General features: G+C 45.5%; 1 protein-coding gene across 1 annotated transcript in view; it reads right to left on the bottom strand.

The window, feature by feature from the left end:
* Window positions 1-13,242, bottom strand: part of LOXL2 (lysyl oxidase like 2) — an 85,324-nt gene extending 72,082 nt beyond the window's left edge. Inside the window, exon 1 of the mRNA XM_063086760.1 lies at window positions 13,175-13,242. The gene's annotated coding sequence lies outside the window, so the exon portion shown is untranslated. The remainder of the gene's footprint in view (window positions 1-13,174) is intronic.
* Window positions 13,243-25,371: the final 12,129 nt, after the last annotated feature.

The raw sequence follows: 25,371 nt of genomic DNA, 5'->3' as shown, positions 1-25,371 counted from the left end.
GCATTCTTAAACAATAGGACAAACAGTGGCCTCTTACCACTGACACTGGACTTTGTGGCACCCAGTCAAATAATGCCCAGTGTGACCAACTGATTCTTAGTTATTAGCAACAATTATTGTTACTGACAATAACAATAGTAATCTTTAGTCATGCATAGATAAGGGAGAAAAACACACTGTAAAAAGTACACATTGTATTTGGACATTATACATTTTGCTTTTCAAACTTCTCTTGCACAACCTGGTCCTCATCGGATCCTCATAACTGTCCCCTCACCCGCTACGAATATCTGGGGCATAGGACTCTTCTAAAGCAAGTCTAGATGGGTCCCCAGCTGTGACAGCCATGCAGCTTCCAAGGCCCCTGGTAGGTAGGGAGATGCTTCAGTCCCTCCAGCACTTGCTCCACATCTTGTGCTCTGGGGCTCCCAGTCACGGTCCTCCCTTCCCGGAATGAATGTGAAGCTTCACATAAACAACCTGCCACTTCTCGGCCAGGAGCAGTGGCCCATGTTGCTGAGGGCTCTGGCTTAGAATGGTGGGGCCAGACCTCTGCTGAATTCCTCCACCCAGACGGAAGGCTCTGCTTGACGTCTCTGCCAGATGTTGGCATTCAGATTTGGGGATGGGGCCAGTGGGGGCGGTATCCATGGACCCTCCCTGCCTGGGATTCCTGCTCAGACTAACAGGAGTGATGAATGGGCCTCATTCATGGCCATCCCAGCTGTGGTCCGGGTGCTGCTCTGGCCCCATGTGGAACACATTCCTCTGTGGAAGGAGGCAGTCCTGGGTTAATGGGGTGTGCTTGGAGGATGAGGGCAGCGGGTGGGGGGAGAGGGGTTCTTCTGAACCACCTCAGGCAAGAATGAGACTTTGACACCAGGCTTGGCCAGGGCTGGTCCATTTGGCCCCTGGCCAAAATTTTCACCTCAGTCCCGTCTATTTCTGGCCACAGAACAGGAATATTCAGGGCACAGTGAGACGGTGAGAAAGGGGCATACAAAGCTGAATATTTTTCAGCCTTCCAAAAGAGGCCTTTGTCGGCATAATTTGTGACCAATCAGGGTTCCCCAGAGTCCACCTCCAGTTCTGGGTGAAATCTCATTTTGTCCAGGCTGTTTCCTGGGGAGGCTGAAGGTACAATTTCAAACACTTTAAAATGTGCTTCTGAAGACTCTCAGATTGGATCAGAAAGCAAAAGCCAAGCATATAGTGTCTGTAAGAGACACATCTCATCTCTACAGCCTGTAGCCCTTAAAGGGGCATGGAAAAGACAAAAATCAGTGTTGCTGCTTGAAGCAACACTATTACAGTGGCGGAGAACAACAGACGGAAGGCGAGGATGCCCATCAGGTTCAAATTATCCTACCCCCATTCCCCACCCTACCGCCGAAACAAAACAAAACAAAACAAAAAAGGAAGCATGGTATGACTCCAGGATAACATGTAATGACTGGAAGAGCCAATGTCCAAGATCCAGGAGGGAGGGGTATCACTATGCCCATCAACCACTCGGCACACCACTTGAGTAACAGGTTTTAACCATCCTCTCACTTCCTCCCCCACCACACACACGCACACACACACACACGCACACACACACACACACATACACACACACGCTCTCAGGCACGCCATTTCCCAGAGCGAACAACCAGCAGTCAAATTGATCTGAGTTTCCGTGCCACTTTGAGGGAGATGTTAAAATCCACAAAAGGCTGGCAGGGGGAAGAGAACAGAAGCCAGGTCCAGAATGATATGCAGACTCAGCAAGGACTCCAATCACCGCAAACAATCCCAGTGTCTCCAGGGACGGGGCCCGCTGCGTGCCAGCTCCTGGACGGAGAGTGCCGAGGGTCGGTCCAGCCACAGACACTGAGGCAGGGAGGGGCTTGGACAGCTGGGGGTACGATGAGCATGCTGGGTGGGAGATGGTGAGAGTCCTGGGATGCAGGGAGTGTACAAATCAGTTTTTCTCAGAGATGACCCATCCAAATTGCCCAGGGAGGCCCTTCCTGAGACCAGTCCCTAAGTGACACCCTCCCCAAGCCCTCCCTCTTAAGCTTGCTGTGTGCCTCGGGTAAGGGCTGTCCATCACAGCAGGACTCGCTCTTGGACTTTCTACGCCTTTGTGCCTCCAGAAGCTGTCAGCCAAGCTCTCATCCAAGTGATGCAGCCTGGGCCAACAGGCAATTCTTCAGGCCTGTGCTTCAGGAAGGAGCAACTGGTACACAGACCCCAGCCACTTCACCTTGTCTGGAAATGTCGAGATTTGCAGGGGAGTGGGATAGGAGCACAGTTCTAAAGTTCACTAAGATCCTGCCACAGCACCGGCTCCTGTGCAGAAGCCCAGTGAGCAATAGTGGCAGGCACCAACTGCCACATCACTGGAGCTGGCCAGGCTTGGCTGCACAATGCCAGCTGGTGCTGGGTCACCAGTAATCTTTTTTCAAGATAATGGCATCCACAGGGTAGTGTCATATACACAGAGACCTACAAGTTCTTGCTTTTACTGAGGGGGCAGACTTTCTCAGCTACCTTTGGAGCTCATCAGTATTATTGGTGCTGATCACAATTGCCTTCTGGACTTCCATCCAAGAATGATTCTAATATTCTTACTGCATCTGCAGACATGGCACAGTTCCCACTACCAGCCATTGGTGCCTCTGCTCTCTTCAGCATGACACAAACTAGCTACAGCCTGCTACCCTGAGCTCTGGCCACACTGACCTGAGTACATATGGTTCCACCTGCTTTCACACTTCTCTGCCTTTGGACATGACATTCCCTAGTCTAGAATACCACATACCTACCTTGTGAATACCTACTCTTGTTTAGGAATCTACTGACATAGGTACATAAAAAAATCCTAAGAGATCTACTAAAGAACTGATATATGAGTTCAGTAAGGTTACAGAACACAAAATCAATGTACAAAAATCAACTCTATTTCTATATGATTTAAATAAATAATCCAAAATGAAATTAAGAAAGCAATCCCATTTACAATAGCAGCAAAAAGAATGACATACTTAGGAATAAATTTAGCAAATGAGGTGCAAAATATATACTCTCAAAATATATACTCTGAAAACTATAAAACATTGTTGAAAAAAATTAAAGATCTAAATAAAGGGGAAAACATCCCATGTTCATGGATTAGGAGACTTAATATTGTTCAGATGGGTGCTGTGGATTGAATGGTGTCCCCCAAAGTCCATGTATTAGAAACGTAATCCCCACCATGCAGTGTTAAGAGGGTGGGAAATCCTATCGTGGTAACTGAAAGGCGAGGTCTTGAAGAGGTGATTAGATTGTGAGAACCATGCCATAGTGAATGGATTAATCCATTTGATGGTTTAATGGTGGCCACGTGCATGGTTCTGAAGGCTTTAAAAGGAGAAGGAGTGAAGAGTTAGCTCTCTCTCTAGCTCCACCATCTGTCATATGAGATCTTGCCCTGCTGTGTAAGACCCTCAGCAGATGTGTTCCCTGGACTTTGGACCCCCCCCAGCATTTGAAACTGTAAGCAATAAATCCTGTTTCTTTATACACTACCCAACTTCAGGTATTTTGTTATAAGCAACAGAAACAGACTAATACAATGGGCATACTCCCCCAACTGATCTGCATATTCAACATAATCCCTATCAGAACCCTAGCTGACTATTTTGTGGAAATTGACAAACTGACTGATTAAAATTCATATGGAATTGCAAGAGACCCAGAATAGCCAAAAAAAATTGTGAAAAGGAGAACAAAGTAAGAGAACTCATCCATTCTGGTTTCAAAACATACTGAAAATCAAGACAGTATGGTACTGGCATAAAGAGAGACATATAGACCAATGGAATAGAATTGAGAGTCCATGAATAAACCCATGTATTTGTGGTCAATTGATTTGAACAAGGGTGTGGAGAAAAAATAGTGTTTTCAAAAAATAACGCTGGAACAACTGAATAGCCACGTGGAAAAGAATAAAGGTGGACCCCAATCCCATATCATTTATAAAAAAATAATTCAAAATGGACCAAAGACCTAAATGTAAAAGCTAAAACTGTAGAACTTTTAGAAGAAAACATAGGGGTAAATATTCATGATCTTGCACTCAGCAATGGTTTCTTGGATATGACACCAAAAACACAGGGAACAAAAGGAAAAATATGTAAATTGAACTTCACCAAATTTAAAACTTTTGTACATCAAAACATACTATCAAGGTGCTTCATGACCAGAGCAGTAGTGGTGGGAGTGGCAAAAAAATGTGATGACCAAGTATTTATTGTACTTAATCTACTATTTTGTCACTGTGTGCATGTCTGTCTCTCTCCTAAGTCTGTGAGCCCACTAGAGGGTGAGTACCAGTACCTTGCACATCTCTGGATCCCCTGTGTCCAGCACAGAATAGATGTTGAATAAACATGATTTAAACTGGAAAAAAAGAGACACTATCGAGAAAGGGAAAAGACAACTCACAGAATGAGAAAATATTTGTAAGTCATATATCTGATAAGAATCTAGTATCTGCAATTTATAAAAATCTTCCAGTTCAACAATAAAAAGACAAGCAACCCAATTAAAAAAATAGGCAAAGACTTGAATAGACATTTCCCCAGAAAAGATATACAAGTGGCCAACAAGCTCATGAAAAGATGCTCAGCATCATTAGTCATTAGGCAAATGCATACCCAAACCACAGTAAGATGCCACTTCATACCCATAAGGATGGCTATAATTGTTTTTTAAAGTGGAAAATAACAACTGCTAGCAAAAATGTGGAGAAACTGGAATCCTCATATACTGCTGGTGGGAATGCAAGATGGTATAGCCACTGCTAAAAACAGTTTGACGGTTCCTAAAAAAGTCAGGCATAGAATTACCACATGACCCAGCAATTCCACTCCTAGAATTGAAACAGGTGTTTCAACTGAAACAAAACTTGTACACAAATGTTCATAGCAGTATTGTCCATAGTAGCCCAAAGGTGGAAACAACCCAAATGTCCATCAACAATGAATGGATAAACAAGATGTGGTATATCCATATGATGGAACATTATTTGGCCATAAAAAGTAATGGAGAAGTGATACATGCTTTGATATCGATGAGGCTTGAAAATTTTAGGCAAAGTGAAAGATGCCACACAAAAGATCACATATTATATGATTGCATTTACATGAAATGTCCAGAAACTGCAATATAGAGACAGGAAATAGATTAGTGTCGGATTAGGGGTGATGGCTAAATGATACAGACTTCTCTTTGTATCGACAAAAATGTCCTAAGATTGCCTGTGGTGATGGTTGAACATATCTGTGAATATTCTAAAATCTATTGTATAGTTTAAGTGGAAGAATTGTATGATATATGAATTATATCTCAATAAAGCTGTTAAAAAGAATCTACTTAAATGATAATCAGCTTAGTAGAACATATTTACTAAGCATCTACTACATGACAAGCCCTGTACTAGGCACTGAGAATTCAAAGATGAATCTGATATGGGTCCTATCTTCAAGGATTTCACAGTATACTTCCAGAGGCAATAAGAGAAATAGATCCAAGGTTCAGAAATAGAACTGAGAAGGCACTGATTCTAACTGAGAGTGAGGAACAGGGAAAGTTTTAGGCAATTGACACCTGAGCAGGTTTTGAAAGAAAGTAGGAGTTTGATAGGTAGGAGGGGAGAGTGGGAGCAGGGAGGTGTCATCATTCCAGGCAGCAGGTACAGCAGGTCTGAAATAATATAGGGTATTCTAGTGGTTCAGAATTGCAAGAGGAAGAGTGGAAGGGCTGGGGTAGTGGATATGGTGAAGAGAATAAAAAGAAGTGAGGCTGGAGAAGCAAACAAAAGGCTTAAGAACCCCTTATGTAATGCTAAAAAAAGTGAGATTTCCTTTTGGGGATGAAGAGCCAATGAAAAGTAAGTTGGAAGGCGATGTGGGCAGATCTATGATCTAGAGCAAGGGTCACCAAACCATAGCCCATGGGCCAAACCTGTAAATAAAGTTTTTGTAAACAAAGTTTTATTGGAACACAGACACACTCATTCTTTTACATAATGTCCATAGCTGCATTCACACTAAAATGGCAGAGTTGACCCGGTGCCACAGAGACTGTATGGCCCCCAAAGCCTAAAATATTTGCTATCTGGCCCTTTACAGAAAAAGTTTGCTGATCCCTGCTCTAGAAAGATCACCCAGACTATTGCAGAGGATGGTTCCACATGCATTAAGACCCAGGGAAGGGAAGCCAGTGAGGAGACTGTTGCAACCACCCAGGTAACAGATGACACTAGGGTAATGTCATGAAGTAATGCCATAACTTAATGTCATGACATTGGAGCAATGGATGATGTAAAGGGGTGGTAGTGGGGTGAAGAGGTGGGCATGGCTTTGAGAGCTGCCAGGAAGAAAAAACACCAAAGGACTATCCACTTAAGAAAGTCATGGGCTGGATGAAAGCAAGAAACAGCATACCCAGGGTCCTAAAGCAGGAGCCAAGGGCAGCATCCCCAGGAGCACATCAAAAACACCACTTCTATGCAAGTAGCCTACCACAGCCACCACCACCACCATGGCTGCTGCAAAAACAGTGGATGTCACAGCAGGCACAGCTACCATGCAGGCAGCCCACCAGACACTCAACTACACTGATATAAGGAGAGTCGCCAGCAGAGACTGGAAAAAGAAGAGGTCTCTCTCCTCAAAGCCCACTCCAGAGTAGTGGAAGAAGCAACTGCTCTACCAGATGACCAGACATCAGTGTAGAGATACTAGAAATATGAAAACCCAAGAAAATATGACACCACCAAAAGAATACAGTAATTCTCAAATACCAGACCCTCTAGAGCGGGAAACCCTTGAAATCACTGAGAAGGCATTCTGAGAAACAATCTTAAGGAAACTCCTGAGATAGGAGAAGACTAAGCTAGACAACTAAATGAAACAAGAAAAAAAATCCAGGATATGAAGGAGGAAATTTACAAAGAGATTAATACCTTAAAAAAGAATGTAGCACTTTAATGTAGGTATTTACAAGTATAAATTTTCCTCTAAACACTGCATGAGCCCTGCATCTTATGAAATTTAATATGTTGTGCTTTGATTTGTATCTTAAAATACTCTCTAATTTCCCTGTGATATTCTTTTTGCTCATTGTTTATTTTAGAGAGTGTTGTTTAATTTCCATATCTTTGTGAATTTTCTAAATTTCCTTCTGTTGTTGTGGTCAGAGAACATATTTTCTATGATCTTAGTTTTTTTAAAGATATTGACTTGTTTTGTGGCCGAAAATAAAAAATAAATAATTTAAAAATAAGTAAATAAATAAATAAGAAAGTCACAAGTGCCATCGAAAAGGATTAGGGACCCCACGGGGTTTCACTGATGTCTACAATTTAGTTTTTTCTTCTTAATCACTAAAATGGTCACTAAACATCATGTTTAGCAGAATTCTGTCAGACGAAGCACTTGAATTCGAGGCAGTTTCAAAGTGTTTTAAAGACTCATTCTTATGGGTTGGTATGGGCATACTAGAGTGCAGTAACTGCAGTTCCAGATAACTTGGTTGATAGTTTTCCCCTCTTTATCAGGGTTGCAATGAGCCCAGACAAATGCTTGGGCTATGCTCTAAGGCTGCAGTTGGCACGAGGGAGGCACCATTGGGTTGGCTGCTGGCCATCAGAATATTACTCTTAACTGAAGATTTATTTTTAAAACATATGTCAAATATCATTTCTGATTCATTTTTGTTTCTCCTATGATGATTGGCATGGTGTCTGGCACATGGAGAGTCACTAATAAATCATTTTAGTTAAGGAGAGAGAAGACGTGGTGGGAAGGGAAGGAGGAAGAACAGAGAATGAGGCAAGAAGGCAGGAGATGGCCAGAAAACTTTTTGCTCAGGCTTAAGCCGTGCTCCAGCAGAAGCTGACAATGAGCAGGTGCTCTCCAGGTGGATTTAATGCTCCCCTAGCTGAAGGGGAGCCTGGAAGAATGATCCCTACTGGTGACACCCTAAGAGAGCTACAACTACAAATCCCAAGTATGTTGTGTTCCCTTCCCTGGACATTTAAGGAAAGAACTGCTTAAAACTCACATCTACTCCAGTGGTCTTCTAGACTATAAACCGTATTTTTCAAATACCAATTCCAGGATCTTGAGGTGTAGTTGAAGCAGCAGTATGCAGGCATGAAATGTATTCGAAATGTCCTGCTCTACCTTTAAACTCATGCACTCTTGGTAATGTTCTTTTCTTGATCTAGGTGACAGTTACAAGGGCACGTTCACTTGGTTAGAGTCTGTCCGTAGCTGGCATTTGTACAGCACTGTTCACAGCAGCACTATTCCCAATAACCAAAAGGTAGAAACAACCCAAATGTCTTTGAGTCATGCAGGCACTCTAAACGCTGTGTGTGTTTATCCCAGCACACCCGTGGTTGGCTGGGGGTGGGGGAAGTTCACAGACTCAAGTTCACGAAGGACATCACAAACAAACTGAAAATTAAGCTGTTCACAAGTCATTGACATAAGTTATCTTCTCATAGAGTATCTTTCATGGGCAAGCGATGTTATTTTTGCAGAAGATACTTATAGTATTGTGTTGGCAACACATCAAGGAGGACATGTGAGATATGTTGTCACAGGAAACCCAGAGAGCCAGATGTGTCTGCTCGTCTGACCTGGATTTTGGCAATGAAAAAACTAAAAAAGGACACATATTGCGATTTGTGTATAATATTATAATTACTTATAATACTAAAGCTATCCCAAGTGAAGGGATCAAAAGGCCTCGGACAAGAAGAACTTACTAACTGTGATCCTAACCACATCCTCATTACTGGCTGGTTAGTTCCTGCTCTAACAATCTTATTTGCCACACATAACTTGTCTGGCAATATTGTTTCTGCCAAGGGAAGTGTGAAAGATTTTTTTAAACTCTGGACAGAAATCTTATCTAATCTGTCACAATCATGCTTTATCATCCCCAAACAAGTTGGCTACTCTGTAAAGGTAGTCCTGCTGCCTAGAGACTTCTCTGCCCCAGGTCGTGGTAGAAAAGCAGCCAACACACCTGGTCAGGCAGTAGCCAGGTTGCCGAGCATGCACTATGTTCAATGGCAGGAACATATCTGTGGGGTTACCAAAATGAGACATTTCTGCATATTTGCTTCAACTCAGACAGACTTAGAAAATTCAGTTGCATGTTGCTGCTGCATCTCTGTGCATAGCTGCTTGGCTCTTCCTTTTCTAGCCCACAATGGCTAGTCTGCTGGTTCTGTGGACCTGGAGTAATGTGGGCTCTGACCACTTCATCTGAGGTGTCATGGCCCACCCACGGTGTGACGTGCAGGTGGGCCTGTGTGACTGCCATGCAGACTGACCATGAAGTTTTCTCCCCAAAAGAAAATGAACAAGAGTCATTACAAGTTGCTCTTCTACAGCCAGGCAGCCCCTGGGAGTGGGGAACGGTACCTCCTAAGACTCCCAAAACTATAAAATGAAGGAAGCAATCATGCCCAGGCAACTGCAGCTGCTGAGGCAGAATCACCTAGGAATTCCTTCCAGGTGGAGACAGTCTCTTGGCTAAGGGAGAAGAGAATTTACTTACAGCTGCCAGAAGACAGTGTGGTTTAAAGTTAATGTTTTGCTTCTTTTGAGTTCCTCCAATGATGAGATTGGATTGACCAATTCCTCTGCTCCCAGCTGGCTATTTTATGGAAGGTCTGTCTATTCCCTGTCTGTTTCAGCACAACCACCAGAACAGTAGAAAACCTGGGAGTTGAGCAACAAGAGATTCCTTTTTTCCACACAGCTGGCCAAAAAAGAATTCTGACTCATGAGTCTCATTTATAAGATGCAAAAATTTCTCCTTTATCACCCCTTTTCAAAAGCAAATAAACATAAGCAATAAAAATGTTAAAAGCAAAAGACTCTGGTGTTGTTTATCTTCAGCAGATGAAGGTGGAATACACGAAGTTGTCCGTAAACTGAGGACTTTAGTGGGAAGCCTATATGTCTGCAGCTCTTCTCTGTCACATGCTTTAGGGGCTTTAGTATGAAGATGGTAGGTGCCAAAATACTCAGGAGATGCTCAAAGAGAGGTGATTGTTCTCTACCAGATTTCTTTCGGTAGCCATTGTTTCTTCTGGAAATTCCAGCCACAGTCATCCCGCTAAGCCTCCTTTTTGAGCTAGAAGCCAAAAATGAGAAAGGATAATGCTCCCTAGTTCAGGGGGGACAATGCTGAGCCCTCGAGAGGTAAGTTGCTTTCTTACAGTTTCACAATAAGCTGGAGAACAAAGCCAAGCTTCCTAACTTTGTGGCTGATTTATCTCAATCGCCAAATGGCCATTTACTAAATATTTGCTCAGGGATTTCTGATTCAAGGTGTGCAGAGGCCGTGATAAGCCCCAGGATGAAGCCTGAACCAAGATGAACTCTTCAGAGAGCAGCTGATATTTCATGAGCAGCTTGAAGAACCAGAACCACTGTTGCCCAGGATGAGGTTAGGTCCTGGCTCTGTCAGCCACCAGCTGTGCCATCTGGACAGCTTACCTGTTTGCCAGTTTCCTCAGCCATAAAATGGATTCAGCAGTACCCACCTCACTCTTTACTGGGATGTTGTAAGAATCGTATGACACAGTAGATAGAAAAGTAGCTTGAAAGGAGTAACATACAATAGAAATGTAACAAATTATACAAATCAACAGAACTCAGATCAACTATGAAAAGATATTTTGGGGAAAACTGGGTATTAGACGATACCAACAAATAATTATTGTTAATTCTCGTAGGTGCAATAATGGTATCAATAGTTATTTAATAACTTCAGAGATCACACTGAAGTCCATAGTGATGAAATGACATGACGTCTGAGATTTACTTTACAATATGTCAATACAAAGAAACAGAAAAGGGATAGATGAAGTGAGGCAAAACGTTAATAACCGTTAAAGCTCGGTGAGAAGCACAGGCACGTGTACACTTCTGAGAAAGGCGTCCTTAGGAGATTTCATTGTCGTGCGAACATCACAGAGTGTACACACACAAACCTAGACGGTACAGCCCACTACACACCTAGGCTAGAAGGTATAGCCCTTATAGTCCTACAGGACCACCGCTGTAAACGCGGTTCATCATTGCCCATTATGTCATTATGCAGCACATGACTGTATATGGGGTTCCTTATTCCCTTCTCTCCACTTTTGTGCATATTTAAAACTTTTCAGAATAAAATAAACTTTTTAATAAACAATGTAGAATTTCCTAGGGCAATGAAAGCTTCACTGATAATCATATCTGAAGCACAGAAAATCTGTTTCCTTCACAAAGCCCTTTCACACTGGTCATTCAGCGGTCAGAGGACAAGGACTAGGAAGGAGGCAGGAGAGTCTTGGCAAGGAGCCCATCTGGAAAGCAGATCAATGGAAGCTTCTTCACAGAACCTCCTGTCTGCGAAGCATCAAAATGTCAGCCAATGTGTGATGTCAAGTGCATGATTTGTCTTCAGACGAGTTTCATATTCAGCCTTGCCACTTAATGGCTAAGGGAACTTAGACCTAGTTGCTTTAAAACACACACTTACAGAGAAACAAACAGATGCACGTACACAGACACACACACAGACCACTGAGACCCAAACCCCTTGGGGGGAACCCTGAGGGTCACCAGGGGCCCATGGGGTGCACACTTCTTGTCTTGGGTTTGATGGTTGTCCCAGGGGCAGATACTAGGGACCAGGAAGAAGAACAGGACAAACGTGGGGGAGGGAGATTAATGATTTAGCCCAGGCAGAGTCCAGTGAGTCAGTCATTCATCTGGGAACTGACCAGGAAAATGAACTCTTCTGCTTCCGTCCTAAGCCCCATCTCTGACCATTAAGTACACAATACACCATAAATAACCAAGGAATTCCACCAAAAATGACTAATGGGCTTTTAGGGTTCCAGGACAGACAGGCTGGTGGTGTTGTAGGGGAGAGGGTTGGAGTGAGGGATATGGGTCCGAGTCCCCACACTGACCAACCCAGTGGCCGTGAGCTTCAGCACTTTTCCTCCTCTGCCAAAAGAAACGACTGGACTGATTTTAAGATCTCTGCAGTTCCAGGATTTTAGGGGATGAAACTACTCTGGGGCATGTTTCTGACTGTCGTGCATATATCTCTCCTCTCATCAGGACTTGAGGTGTCCTAACCACATGGAGCAGTTCAGTATCTTCCCCTACCTTGTTCCACTGCGTCCCACCGCCCCTCCCCGCCCCTTCCTGCACTCCCACTGTTTTTTGGGTGGTCTTTGCCCAGGAGTGATGGAGAAGAAACTTCTCTTGTTTCTTCCAATCATTTCTATGCCAACGCTGATTATAGTGACATCTCCCAGATTTGGGAGTGAAGAGGGAACATAAAATTTGTAGGCACTGGGGACGGTGGGACTAAGGCACACGGTCTGAATTGGCTCTACCCGTGGGATCGCTCGTGCTGGTTCTCTCCTACTCCAGGGCCTCTCAGTGGTGACAACGGCGGAAGGAGGTTTCCTGTCCCGGACGAGCCAGGGCGACTTGGGAGTGAACACCTGGCGTGCGGACTGCGCTTGGTCCCGCAAGGCTCAGGGCGCTCGGGCGCTCCCCCGAGCCTTTCCAGCAGGCTGGGAAGAAAAGCCACTTCCAGGCCATGGCTCTGGAGCTCCCGGGCACATCCCCAGTGTCCACCCCCCAAACTGCCCCAGCCCTGCGCGCTGCACAGCCCCAGAGCCGCAGCTCCGAGGACATTCCAGCGTGATCCCCGTCCCCCGCGCCGCCACATCCTCATAGCCAGACCCCAGGCCACGGGCACCACCCCCAGTGCCCCTGACCCCCCAGCCAGTGCACACCAGGGCTGGACTGGCTCTGTCCCGCCTGGACACCGGCGCTCCCGGCCAAAGAGGAGCCCCGCGCCCCGCTCCCCGGGCGCGCAGGCTGCAGGCGAGGCGGGGCAGGGCGGGGCCGCGCGAGTCGGGAGGGGGACCCGTCAGCCTGCACCTCCTCGCATCGCCCCCGGCAAGAAGTCTTCGCTGGGTGTGCCCGCCGCTCCGGCCCCGGAGGCGGCCCCGCGGGTGGCCGAGCCTGGAGACCCCGCGGGGACGCCCCGCTTTCCCGCGAGCCGCGCTGGGGAGGGGGTGGCGCGGGAAGCGTCTTACTTGGCAGCGGGGTCCGCGGTGGCTGCGCTGGAGCCGGGTTGTCCTTGCCCGTCGCCGCGGAGCCCCTTTCCCGAGCAGAGGCGGCGAGCAGAGTTCTCCGATCGTTCCAGAAAGAGAGCCCCGAGTTAGGAAGCCGCGCGCTGGAGTCGCCCGCTTACTCTTTCCCCCCCGTACTTTTAACCAGAGTCCGACGGCAAACCCCTCCCCGGACCCACCCCCTTCCCTGAGGGAGGCCACCGAAGCAAGCCCGGCCTCCACCCCCTTTTGTGGTAATTCGTAATTCGAGAACGGCCACTCCCGGGGCCGGGGGGCTCGGCGGGGGAGGCCGCGCGCCCGCGGCGCAGCCCTTCCCGGGCTCTTCGCGCCCAGGTTTCCGGAGCCTGGGAAGGGAGGCAGGAACTGTTCCTCGGGGAGATTCCTCTACCCGCATTCCACGTAGCGCTCCCAGAATTTAACTCTTCGATGTCTTTATCCACCAGCATTAGAGCCCGTAACTAATCCATCTCCGTATTCGGAAAACCCTAGCCCTGACTGGAGCAGAGTAGACGCGCAATAAAAGTTGCCGAAGGAAAGAATTCAGAAACTTATCCTTCTCGCGTGGGTTTCACCCCCTTTTCCTGTTGGGGAACAACTGATTCTGGACATGAAGAGAAACAGCTCCCTTCCTTGCAGAAGGTCACGTCGGTGGCCTTGGCGAAGCCCCTCTTCTCCCCGAGGACAAGTTTTCTCCTTTGTAAATTAAAGGCGTTAGATTCCATGACATCTGAGGTCTTTTCCTGAATGGCAGGACCCAGATTAACAAGCCGTGTCCCCAGGGGACTGAACAGGACACAGCCGAGGGGTGGACATTGTGCAGATGGACATTCCGTGCCTGCGTCTGAGGCTTGCACTGGTGGCAAACTGAGGCAGCCGGCACGTTGGGAGAGCCCTCTGTGCAGATTCCCAGGCTCCCTGAGCAAGAGCAAGGCTTTGGATGCAGGAGGCCCAGCTGTGAAACAAGGGACTGCCTGTGGGCCTGTGTGCAGGCTGCACCCTGAAGCGGACTGTCCACTCCTCTTGGGCAGACACTGTCTGTTACATGAAGTGTGGTGATCCTCCTGGGGGCTCCTTTCTGGGTCCTCTGCTCTTTCTCCACTCCCTCCCTAGGCAAACCCTCCACACCAGCAGTGATAGGTGCTGACTCCCAAATGTCACCTCCAGCTCAGACTTCCCTCCTCAGCCAGGGATTTGTAAACTCATTGGCCTCGGGGACATTTCCCCCATGGCCTCTGAACATTTCCGTGACCACAACTAACCTAGCAAGCCCCAAACTTGGCATCCCAACTCACAGCCCACCCTAATCCCCACGAGCTCTTAGAAGCAGAAATAGGATCTTCTTAGGCCCCTCCTCCTTACCCTCCACTCTAAATCCATTACTGGGGCTGGTGGGCAGTGGAGGGAGGGAGTAGATGGGAGGTGGTTATGGTTACAAAAGGCCAAGCAGAGGGATTCTCATGTTGGAAATGTTTAGTATCTTGGGTGTGGTGATGGATACAAGAAACTACACGGGTGATAAAATTGTATTGAACTTAATACACCCAACAACATTTCAATTAAAAAAATAACCTGCAGTGGCCCCAGGGCTCTGAGGATGCAATTTGCACCCCTTGATACAGCTGACAAGCCAGAAGCATTTCCAGCCTGCCCATCTCCCAGCCACATCCTCTGCCCTGTAGGCCTTACTTGCTGTCCTCCCACATGTCTGCTGTTTCACACACCAGGACCTTTGAACATGCCTTCCCCTTGCTGGTCTGCCTAGCAACACTCATGCAGCTGTCACAGTGAACACTCTGCACAGTGGCTGCAGGTAGGAGATGCTCAGTGAATGCTGGTGGAACTGAACTCCTCTCCCTGTCTCCTGTCCCTCCTGCGTCCTGTTAACCTCTGTGGCCTTCCTGGGAGCCAGGCCTTACACATCTCCCAGGCCATCAGTGTGTGTTGGTGTCAATCAGATTGAACTGAAAACACCTGGAAGCCTATAATGCATGATTAAAGTAGAAAAATTTTAGTCATGTGTCTTAGTCCATTGTGCTGAGAAAACAAAATACCTTAGACTGGGGAATATATAAATAATAGAAATTTATTTCTCACAGTTCTGGAAGCTGAGGGTCCAAGTCCAGGGCGCCAGCAGATTCAGTGTCTGGTGAGGGCTGCTCTCTGCTTCACAGATGGCGGGAGGGGTAAAGGGGCTAGGGCGCTCCCTTCAACCTCTTTCATAAGGGCACGAATCCCGTTCATGAGGCAGAGCGCTCATGACTTAATCACTTTCCAAAACGTCCCACCTCTTAAGACTTTTACATTGGGTATGAGCTTCTAACACATGATTTTGGAGGGCCACATACATTCAAATCATAGCAGTCAGTATTATCGATGACTACCCAGACTAATAAGAATGTAGCAACTAGTAGTTTATATTTATAGCAGAAGAGGGTTCACAGTGTCTACTTGTTAAATTAAAAGGAAAACTAACCAATCAACCGACCAAACAAACATGGGTTGAGCAGTTTGGGAAGGTGATTTGGAAATATATGTCAAGGTGCTGTCTGGGGGAGAGGATCGTGGTTAAAGCAGTCAGGTTGGTCGCCTATTTTACATATTCCAGTGTTCCTGTGTTGGCCAGATATCTATCGGGCCCTGTGATCTGGCTTCTGTGTTTCTCATTATCACCAGCCTGAAGCCTTCTGTCACAACCACTCTGAATGAGCGTGGACACTGTACAGGAGGGAAGATTGGGGAGAGTGTGAGCACAGCTCCAGCTTCCTCCGAGGAGGCGGCGCCCCCTCGTGGCCCACGCCTCACATAGCAATGAGAGCTTGCTCTTGAGGGCCAAGTAATAAAACCCGCAAAGGGGTTTTTAGAGCCACCAGAACATTTAAGAGAACTTTAGGTGCAAGCATCTCGTTTACAGACATGGAACCAGAGGCCCAGACAAACAGCTGTGGAACCGAGCACGGTCCCTCGAAGGGTTTAGCAGCAGCGCTGAGATCAAATCTAGACCCAGGTCAGCAAAGCCCCTGGGAGAGTACCAAATCTGCTCAAAAAGCACGTTTGTAAACAGCACGTGGTGTAGTCAGGAGTGGTTAGGGTGCACCTTTCCTCTGGAAACACATTTTTACATTGGAGGTGTAATTTAATTCATATAACCTATTTTCTAGAATGTAAGACCATTCCTTACAGTGGGCTAACCTTCCTCCAACTCTGCTTTTCTTTTTCTTACTTTATTGCTAATGATCATCATTAACACCATGTTTGAGACTGCAAAACAGTTTACGTGAGGAGCTCAAAGCTTCTCATAGCCTTGTGCAATGCAGAAAGCAGAGCAAGGCAGTCCCTTACATTATGCAGAGAAGAAAACGATGACTAACCTGCCCTTCCTGCCCGAAGCCTGGGGGATCCGGGGAACTACTTGGCCCCTCCAATAACTTTCAGTACTTGGAGCCCATTTGGGGTCCAGTTCAGCTTGATGTTGCCCAGTACCTCCCTTAACTTGAAGCCAGACTAAGGTCAGTGCAGTTCAACCAGACTGAGAAGTTCCTACTCTTAAAAAAAAAAAAAAAAAAAAAAGCCTACTTTCCGCTCCTGGGAATTACCGTGTCTGAAATCCTGCCTTAAAATTAGTTCCTTTAATGAACTACTGTTATGTGCAACAGTATGGTTGAGTCTCCAAAGTATTATGTTGCGCACACACACACAAAGGCCAGTCACAAAAGAGTAACATCCTATATGATTGCATTCATAAGAAACTCCAGAAAAGTCAAAACTAAACTATAGCAACTGACAGCAGATCAGTGGTGACCTCAGGCTGGTTCCGCGGGTGGAGGGGGCCTGGGAGGGAGCATGGGGGAACTTTCTGGGGCGATGGAAATGGTCTATTTCTTGATGGTGGTGGTGTTTACATCGGTATATACATTTGTCCAAATCTTAAGAAACTGAGCACTTAAAATGGGTGATTTTACTTAATGTAAATTATTCCATAATAAAGTTGATTTAAAGAAATTATTTGTTTCGGGGCCCCCTCTTATATCCTCTTTTAAAATGAAAAGTTTGGGAAGAGCAACGCAGAGGTACGCGTGGTTAAGAGCACAGTGCCAGAGCCACATATCTAGGCTTGAATCCAGCTTCACCACGTACTAGCCGTGTGAACTTGAGCACAACATTTAACCTGGCCTTCAGTTTCCTCACCTGCCAAATGAGGAGATGCCTCACAGGATTCTTGTGAGGCTGAAATGAGTTCATACATGTGAAGTGCTTAGAGCCCAGTGTCTGGCACCAGCCAGCGCCAGTTCATCTTAAACTAATTTACATGAACATGATTTGTTACACACAAACTCACTTCACATTGACAGCTTTTTTCCTAGTCATATTCTTTGTAATTTTTTAGAGCAGTTTTAGGTTTACAGAAGAAATTGAACAGAAAATTCAGAGAATGCCCACATACCCCCCTCTACACACTGAGTTTCAGCTATTATTTAACATCTTGCATTGTTATAATTGTTGAACCATTATTGATACATTAGTATTAACTAAAGTCCAAGTTTACATTAAGGGCTCATTCTTTGTATTGTACATTCTATGGGTTTCAATAGAGGCATAATGTATCCATCATTACAGTATCATACAGAATCGTTTCCCTGCCCTGAAAATCCCCTGTACACTGCCTGGTCATATTTCCCCACTAGCCCTGAAACCACTGATCTCTTCACTGTCCCCAGTTTGTGAAAAAGATGATACAAATCTTTCCATCAACTTTTTGAAGACCCCTCATAGTTTTGCCTTTTCCAGAATGTCATATAGTTGGAATCATACAGTATGTAGCCTTTCCACACAGGCTTATTTCACTTAGTAATATGCATTTAAGACTCCTCCATGCCTTTTCGTTGCTTGATAGCTCACTTTTTATTGCTGAATAATATTCCATTATCCGGATGGAGTTTATTTATCCACTCACCTATTGAAAGACATCTTGGTTGCTTCCAAGTTTAGGCAATTATAAATAAAACTGTTATAAACATCCACGTGCAGGTTTTTGTGTTGACCTACATTTTCAATTCCTGTGGATAAATCCCCAAAAGTGCAATTGCTGGATCTTAATGTAAGAGTATGTTTAGTTTTGTAAGAAACGGCCAGACTGTCTTCTGAAGTGGCTGTTCCATGCTGCATCCCCACCAGCAGTGCACGAGATTTCCTGTTGCTCCACATCTTTGCCAGCATTTGGTGTTGTCCGTGTTCTGGATTTTAGCCATTCTAACAGATGTGCAGTGGCGTCTCATTATTGTTTAATTTGCAATTCTCTGATGACCTGTGATGTGGAGCATCTTTTCATACACTTATTTGTCATCTGTACATCTTCTTTGGTGAGGTGTCTGTTTAGACCTTTTGCCCATTTTGAAAATTGGGTGTTGAGTTTTAAGAATTCTTTGCATATTTTGGATACAAGTCCTTTATCAAATACGTGCTTTGCAAAGACTTTCTCCCAGTCTGTGTCTTGTCTTTTCATTCTTCAAAGAGTTTTCCACAAGCACCTAGAATGCCAACATACCTCCCTGTCTCTGTGTGTGAATGTGTGAGTGAGTGTGTGTGTGCGCGCGTGTGTGTGTGTGTGTGCACGCGTGCACGTGTGTATAATGGACAGCATTTAGAAGCCAGGGAGATACTAGGAATGACTAACACTTGAGGCAGTCTTCCAGGGCTTACATTCTGGTTTGGGAGAGAAGATCACATAGATATTAAATAACGAGAAAAAGCATATGAGAGTCAGTGCACAGTGCCTGGTACCATGCAGTGAGCAGAGGTCAGAGGGACTTGGGCAGGGTGGGGGGACTGCGTGAAGTCCGAGGGGGTGCGCATGTGGAGGGAGAGGGGGCTGAGAAGAGCGTAGGAACTGGGCAGGCTGGGAAGGAGGGGTGATGCTTCCCAGGCTGGGGCAGGTGGATGTGTCATGAGAAAGACACAGACCTGGGACACCACCTTAACCCTTCTTCAGGGAGGAGTCCCATGACATCTGGAAACAGGGTGGGTAGGGTGGGGATACGGTGGACCTTGGAAACTTGGAAAAGGCACAGAATGTGGGGTGACAGGTTCAGAAGACAAGTGTGGCCAGCATTATAAATTTGCTGTTCCCCTTCACTCTTTACTTGCCCCCTCCACACGGAAGTCTCCTGCTGGGAGAAGAGGGAGACTCACCCAGCACAGTCATTTAGAAGAAAAAAAAGCTGGTTTGAATCTCATTCCCAGACACCTGGCTTCTGCCAGCTCTGACCACCTTGTCTCAAAGATGTGGCTGAAACAGGGAAGGCAGGAGTGCCAGACAAAAATGGGAGCTTTTCTGCAGAGACGAGCTGGCATCTTCCAGGGCCCACGCTGCACGCCACAGCCCAGCCAAGCCTCGCTGGTCTTCCAAGAAGGCATCCGAACTGCCTGCCCAGGGCGCTCGGGGTTGGCTGAGGACACAGCCTGAGTTCGTTGCATTCCAGCCACTGGTATTCATGAGGCTCCTGCGTGCCCAGGCCCATGGCAGCACTGCAGAGAGGCAGGGAACACGCAAGTCCTGCTCTGCTCAGCAGCTCCTGTACCTGGGGAGAAGGGCCAGGACAGGGCTGCAGTGGGCAGTTGCTTTATTTTAAATAGCCAGCCAGCCAGAAGCTAAAGAGGATGAAAAGTTCAGAGGAAGCCCCCCAAACCTCCACAGCATTATTCACCAGAACAGCAGGAACATGCTGTAGACAGAGTTGTGATGAACCCCCCCAGATTCATATATTGAAGCTCTGTCTTCCAGTGGGATGCAATTTGGAGATGGGGCCTTGGAGAAGTGATTAGGGTTAGCTGAGGTCATAAAAAGGCATGATGGGATTAGTGGCTTTATAAGAAGAGCGAGAGAAATCTTTCAATCTCTCTCTCTCTCTCTCTCTCTTTCTCTCTCTCTCTGACTCTGCCTTGTGAGGACCCAGTGAAAAGACAGTTGTCTGTGCACCGGGAAGTGGCCCCCACCAGGAGTCAAATCAGCCAGCACCTTGACCTTGGACTTATTCCCAGCCTCTGGAACTGTGAGAAATCAGTGTCTGTCCTGTAAGCCGCCTGGTCTGTGGTATTTTGTCACAGCTGGCCATGGTCACCATTGTGACCCAAGGGTAGGGCTCTGTCCATTCCCCTCCACAGCCACTCTGGCCTCCCTCACACACAGGCTCCCCCACCAGCACCCCGGCGCCTTCCCTGCCAAAGGAATCTGCCTTTTAAAATAGGTGCCCTAAGAGATGTGGTGCTACCCCGCATGCCCCCTCCCCTCTGCTGTCCCCCACCTAGCCCCGAATGCTCTAGGCCAGCCATTGTTCTCAAAGTGTGGTCCTGGGACCACTGGGAGTTACAAAAACCCTTTCAGGGATCTGCTGGGTCAAACTATGTTCATAATAAAACTAAAATCTTACTTGCCTTTTTATTCTCATTCTCTGGAGCTGGCAATGGGTCGGGAGCAGCCAGAGCTACTTCCTCCAGACAGAGGAAATGGTGTCATCAGGGAGAGTTCCAGGGACATCAGGCAACTTGGATTCCAGCCCCAGGTTTTCTCCTCAGGAAACATGAAGTTGAATTAGATAAGGAAGGTCCTTCCTAGCTATAGAAATGGCATTGTTCTATTTTCTCTGAGTCTTGTTTTGGGGTTTTTGTTTTTGTTTTTGGCAATTGGCTGGTACAGAGATTGAACCCTGGACCCTGGTGTTATCAGCACCATGCTCTAACCACCTGAGCTAACCAGCCAGCCCCTGGCTTTCTTTTTTTGTAGATTGAGAAATTGAGCCTGACCTCTCCACCTCTGGGGTAGGAGCCTGGAAACTGAGTCCAGTCCCATGGCCAATGATTCAATCATGCTTACATAATGAATCCTCAATAAAAACTCTGGACAACAAAGCTTGGTGGCACTTTCTGCCTGATCATGCACACTGATGTCTTCTTTGACTCCATGTCCCCTATCTTGGGCATACTGGCTTTGCTGGGTGCAGGACATGCCACAGCTCTCATGGGCTGGAATCTCATGCCTGCAGCTCTCCCAGGCTGGAGCTGCATGTTGGTGGCCTACAGTTCTCTGGTCTTGAGGGCTGCTCCACTTCCACAGCTCCACTGGGCATTGTCCTAGTAGAGGTTCTCATGGTGGCTTTGCCCCATGACAAGTCTCTGCCTGGGCCTGCAGGCTGTCCATGACATCCTCTGAAACCCAGGTGGAGGCCGCTAGGTCTCCACAGCTCATGTACTTGCACGTCTTCAGAATCAGCACCTTGTGGATGCCACCAACACTTACCACTTGCGCTCTCTGGAGTGGTGGCATGAGTCATACCTGGACCCACTTGAGCTATGGCTGGGACAGCCAAGGAGTGCTGTACTGAAATGCAGGGAGCAGAGACCCAAGGTGGCTCTGGGCAATGAATGCTGACGTCTGGTGGGTGCCTTTCTGTAAACCTTGCCCTCAAGGCCCTGCTCTGGGCCTGTGGTGGGAGGGAAAGCCTCAAAGATCTCTGAAATTCCTCTGAGGTCTTTCTCCCATTGTCTTGATGAATAGCACCTGGCTCCCTTCTATCCATACTACTTTCTTTAGCAAAGGGTAGCTTGGCCACACCCTTGATTTGCTCTTCTAAACATACCTTTTCACTCTTCACATGGCCAGGCTGTGGGTTTTTCAAATCTTTCCATTCTGCTTCTTTTTAAATTATAACTTCCATGTTTAAATAATTTTCTGCTCTCATCTTACTATATGTGGTTTAAAGAAGCAACCATGTAGCCCCTTCAATATTTTGCTTAGATATTTCTTCTGCCAGATAGTCTAGTTCATCAGTCTTAAATTCTACTTTCCATAAAGCCCTTGGCCATGGACACAATTCAGCCAACTTCTTTGTGACTTCATAACAAGGATGGCCTTTACTCCAGATTCCATCCATTGCTCCTTATTTCTGTCTGAGACCTTATGAGCATGGTCTTTACTGTCTGTATTTCTACTAGCATTCTGATCACAACTAAGAGTTTCCCTACTGTTCTCCTCTTCTTCTGAGCCCTCACCAGAATTACCCTTCATGCTCTATTTGTGGCAATACAAGCTTTTCTATCCTACTCCTCCAAATTCTTCCAGCCTCTACCCATTACGAAGTTCCAAAGACACTTTCACATTTTCAGATATTTGTTACAGGAACAGGTCCACTTCTTGGTACCAATTTTCTGTTTTAGTCCATTTTATGTTGCTATAAAAGAATGCCACAGACTGAGTAATTTATAATGAATGGAAATTTATTTGGCTCATGGTTCTGGGGTTTGGGAAGTCCAAAAGCATGGCACCAGCATCTGGTGAAGGCCTTTGTGCTGCATCACCCCATGGAAGAAGGTCCAAGGGCAACAAGAGTGAGAGCCAGAGAGCAAGAGGGGATCAAACTAACTTTATAACAAGCTCACTCTCACAATAATTAACCCACTCCCATGACAGTGACATTAATCCGTTCATGAGGGAAGAGCCCTTACGACGTAATCAGTTCTTATTAGGCCCCACTTCCCAACACTGTTGTTTTGGGGATTCAGTTTCCAATACATCAGCTTTGGGAAACACTATGAACATAGCACCTGGGGTACATTTTTTTAGTGTATCAAGCTTATTATAATTTGAATATTATGGAGGTATATAATGAAAAAAATTAATGCTCTTCCCTGAAAATCCTTCCCTGAAGTAAGCACTGCAAGCATTTGTGTATCCTTCTGTGTGCACTTTAATTTGGAGCCCAGAACTGAACCCTCCATGACCTCTTTTCATGATATATTCTCATCCTTGGTCCATTGTGCACGGCCAGGATTATTTTATTTTGTTTCGTTATTCATTAATAAGAGGAACACTCATGAATATATCATCCACCCAAAGATCTGGAACATTATCAAGAAATTACATTTACCTACATGCTCCTCCCATACCCTCCACAGAGGCAACCACTATCCTGAAGCCTGTATTTGTCAGTTTTAATTTTTGTTTGGCTTATTAATTTTTTTTTTGTTGTTAAATATATACTTGATGTGCTGTTTAGTTTTCCTTTTTTCAATGTTTCTCGATAGGGCATCTTACTGTGTGCAGTTGCAGTCTTCAGGGACTTTCTTTTTTCATTCAATATTATGATACTGAAATTCATCCTGATGAGTGTAGTTGAAGTACTTTTGTTTTCACTGTAATGTCATATTCAAGAATGTGGCTATACCATGATTTATTTATCTAGTCTATCAATAGGCATCTGTATTATTTCTAGTTTAAAACTATTAAAAAACAGTGCTATGAGGAACATTCTTGTGCCTCCTAGTTCGCAAAAGCAAGAGATTCTCTAGGTGCCTATTTACCTAGACTGCAAATTCTGCATCCCAGAATGTGTGAATATCAACCTCACATGTTAATATCAGGATGTTAACTGAAGTAGCTGTTCCAATTTCACTCCCAGCAGCAAGTTATAAATAATCCAAACGATCCACTTCCTCACTGAAACCTATCAGACATCTTAATGTTTGCCAACTGAATGAGTGTAAATAGTATCTCATTGTGATTTTGATTTGCATTTTCCTGATTGCTAGTGAGGTTGAGTATCTCTTCATTTGTTTATTGGCCACATGGGTTTCTGTTCTGTGCCTATTCATTTTCCCTTTGGGACTATTTGCCCATGTTTTCTCGGGGCTGTTTGTCATTTCTTTTTGAGACATACCATGTTATAGATTAGGAAGACAATCTCATAAAGATGTTAATTCCAAGTTATGTGTTTATTTCAACTTTGGCAAAAATCCTAGCAGGATCTTTACAAGTGAAACCCGGTGGGTACCTCATTCAGATAAAGCCTCTTGAAAATTTTGATGAGAGCAAGCTCTGGCCTTGGTTCCCCAAACTGAAAGTGATTTAAGATCTGGAAGCTGGGCTCTCCAAATAAGGAGCTAAGATTTACAGTTAGCAATGGCAGAAGGTAGTACAAAGAAGGCAGCTGCGAAAACAGAATGTTATCTAAGTGTTAAGAAGTGCCATAAATCAGAGTCACTAAGTTCCCAGGAGCAATGACATTATCTTTGTACCAGCCAGCCACCAACAAAAGAAAACGAAGACATTATCCTGACACGTACCCTTGAGATGTTGTTACAGGGACAGACAACAAAAATTTCCCAGTCCTTGGAATGTACTGGCCAGATGTGGACTGCAAGGACCCCAGACTGCTCAGGGCCAGAGGAGTGATAAGCAGAGACCAAATGCTGCTGTTTTGTTCCTGGAGATTCTGCTTCTGTGTCCTCAGGGATTCAGCCAATCAGAAGCATCCAGAGGCTACTTGTGCAACCCAAACCCACAACTCTTTCCTTTAAAAATCCTTGCCTGCAAGCTTTCTAGGAGCTCAGTAGTTTTTCAGCATTGGCTGGTCTGGCTCCAATTACTTGGCCTTGTAATTTCTCCCCACCTCCCTCTTTGGCGCTGGCCAGTACAGGGGATCTGAACCCTTGATCTTGCTCTAACCAGGCTTTGTAATTAGATGCCTAATTTCCCTCACTGCAATCCGGTGTCAGGGTCTTGGCTTAGCTGGGCTCAGGTGAGCAGACCCAAGTTTGCTTTGGTAATGCAACATGACAATAATAGCAGCAGAGTTGGCTGGTTAGCTCCCTTGGTTAGAGCACAGCCTTACAATGCAAAGGTCATGGGTTTGGATCCCCTTACCAGCCAGCCACCAAAAAAAAAAAAAAAAAAAAAAGCAATATGAATCATGAATGCCCCAGATTATTTCTGAGGAAAAGGAACAAAGTAGGAAGAGGGAAGAACTGACTTACTAGATTTAAAGATGGATTGTAATATGAAGATATATTAATTAAGGAAGCATAGTATTGACAATGAAACAGAACAGAGAGCTGGCAAACAACCCCAGTCGTTTATCGATTTTTTAATACATGATAGATGTCAAGTCAGATTACTGGGGGAAAAGGAACTATTCCACAAAAGGAGTTGAAAAGTTTAATTATTCATATGAAAAAAAATTGAATTCCTAGTTATCACCATACACACAAAAAAATCGAGATATTAATAATTTAAGCATCGAAGTCAAAAATTTAAAACTTTTAGAAAACAGTATAGGCAATTATCCTTTTAATCTTGGGGTGAGGAAGCATTTCTTAAACTAAATCCAAAAGCA

This window comes from Cynocephalus volans, chromosome 2, assembly GCF_027409185.1.
Source record: "Cynocephalus volans isolate mCynVol1 chromosome 2, mCynVol1.pri, whole genome shotgun sequence".
Lineage (NCBI taxonomy): Eukaryota > Metazoa > Chordata > Mammalia > Dermoptera > Cynocephalidae > Cynocephalus > Cynocephalus volans.
Note: the sequence above shows the minus strand (reverse complement) of the source record. Positions and strands in the feature narration are given on the sequence as shown.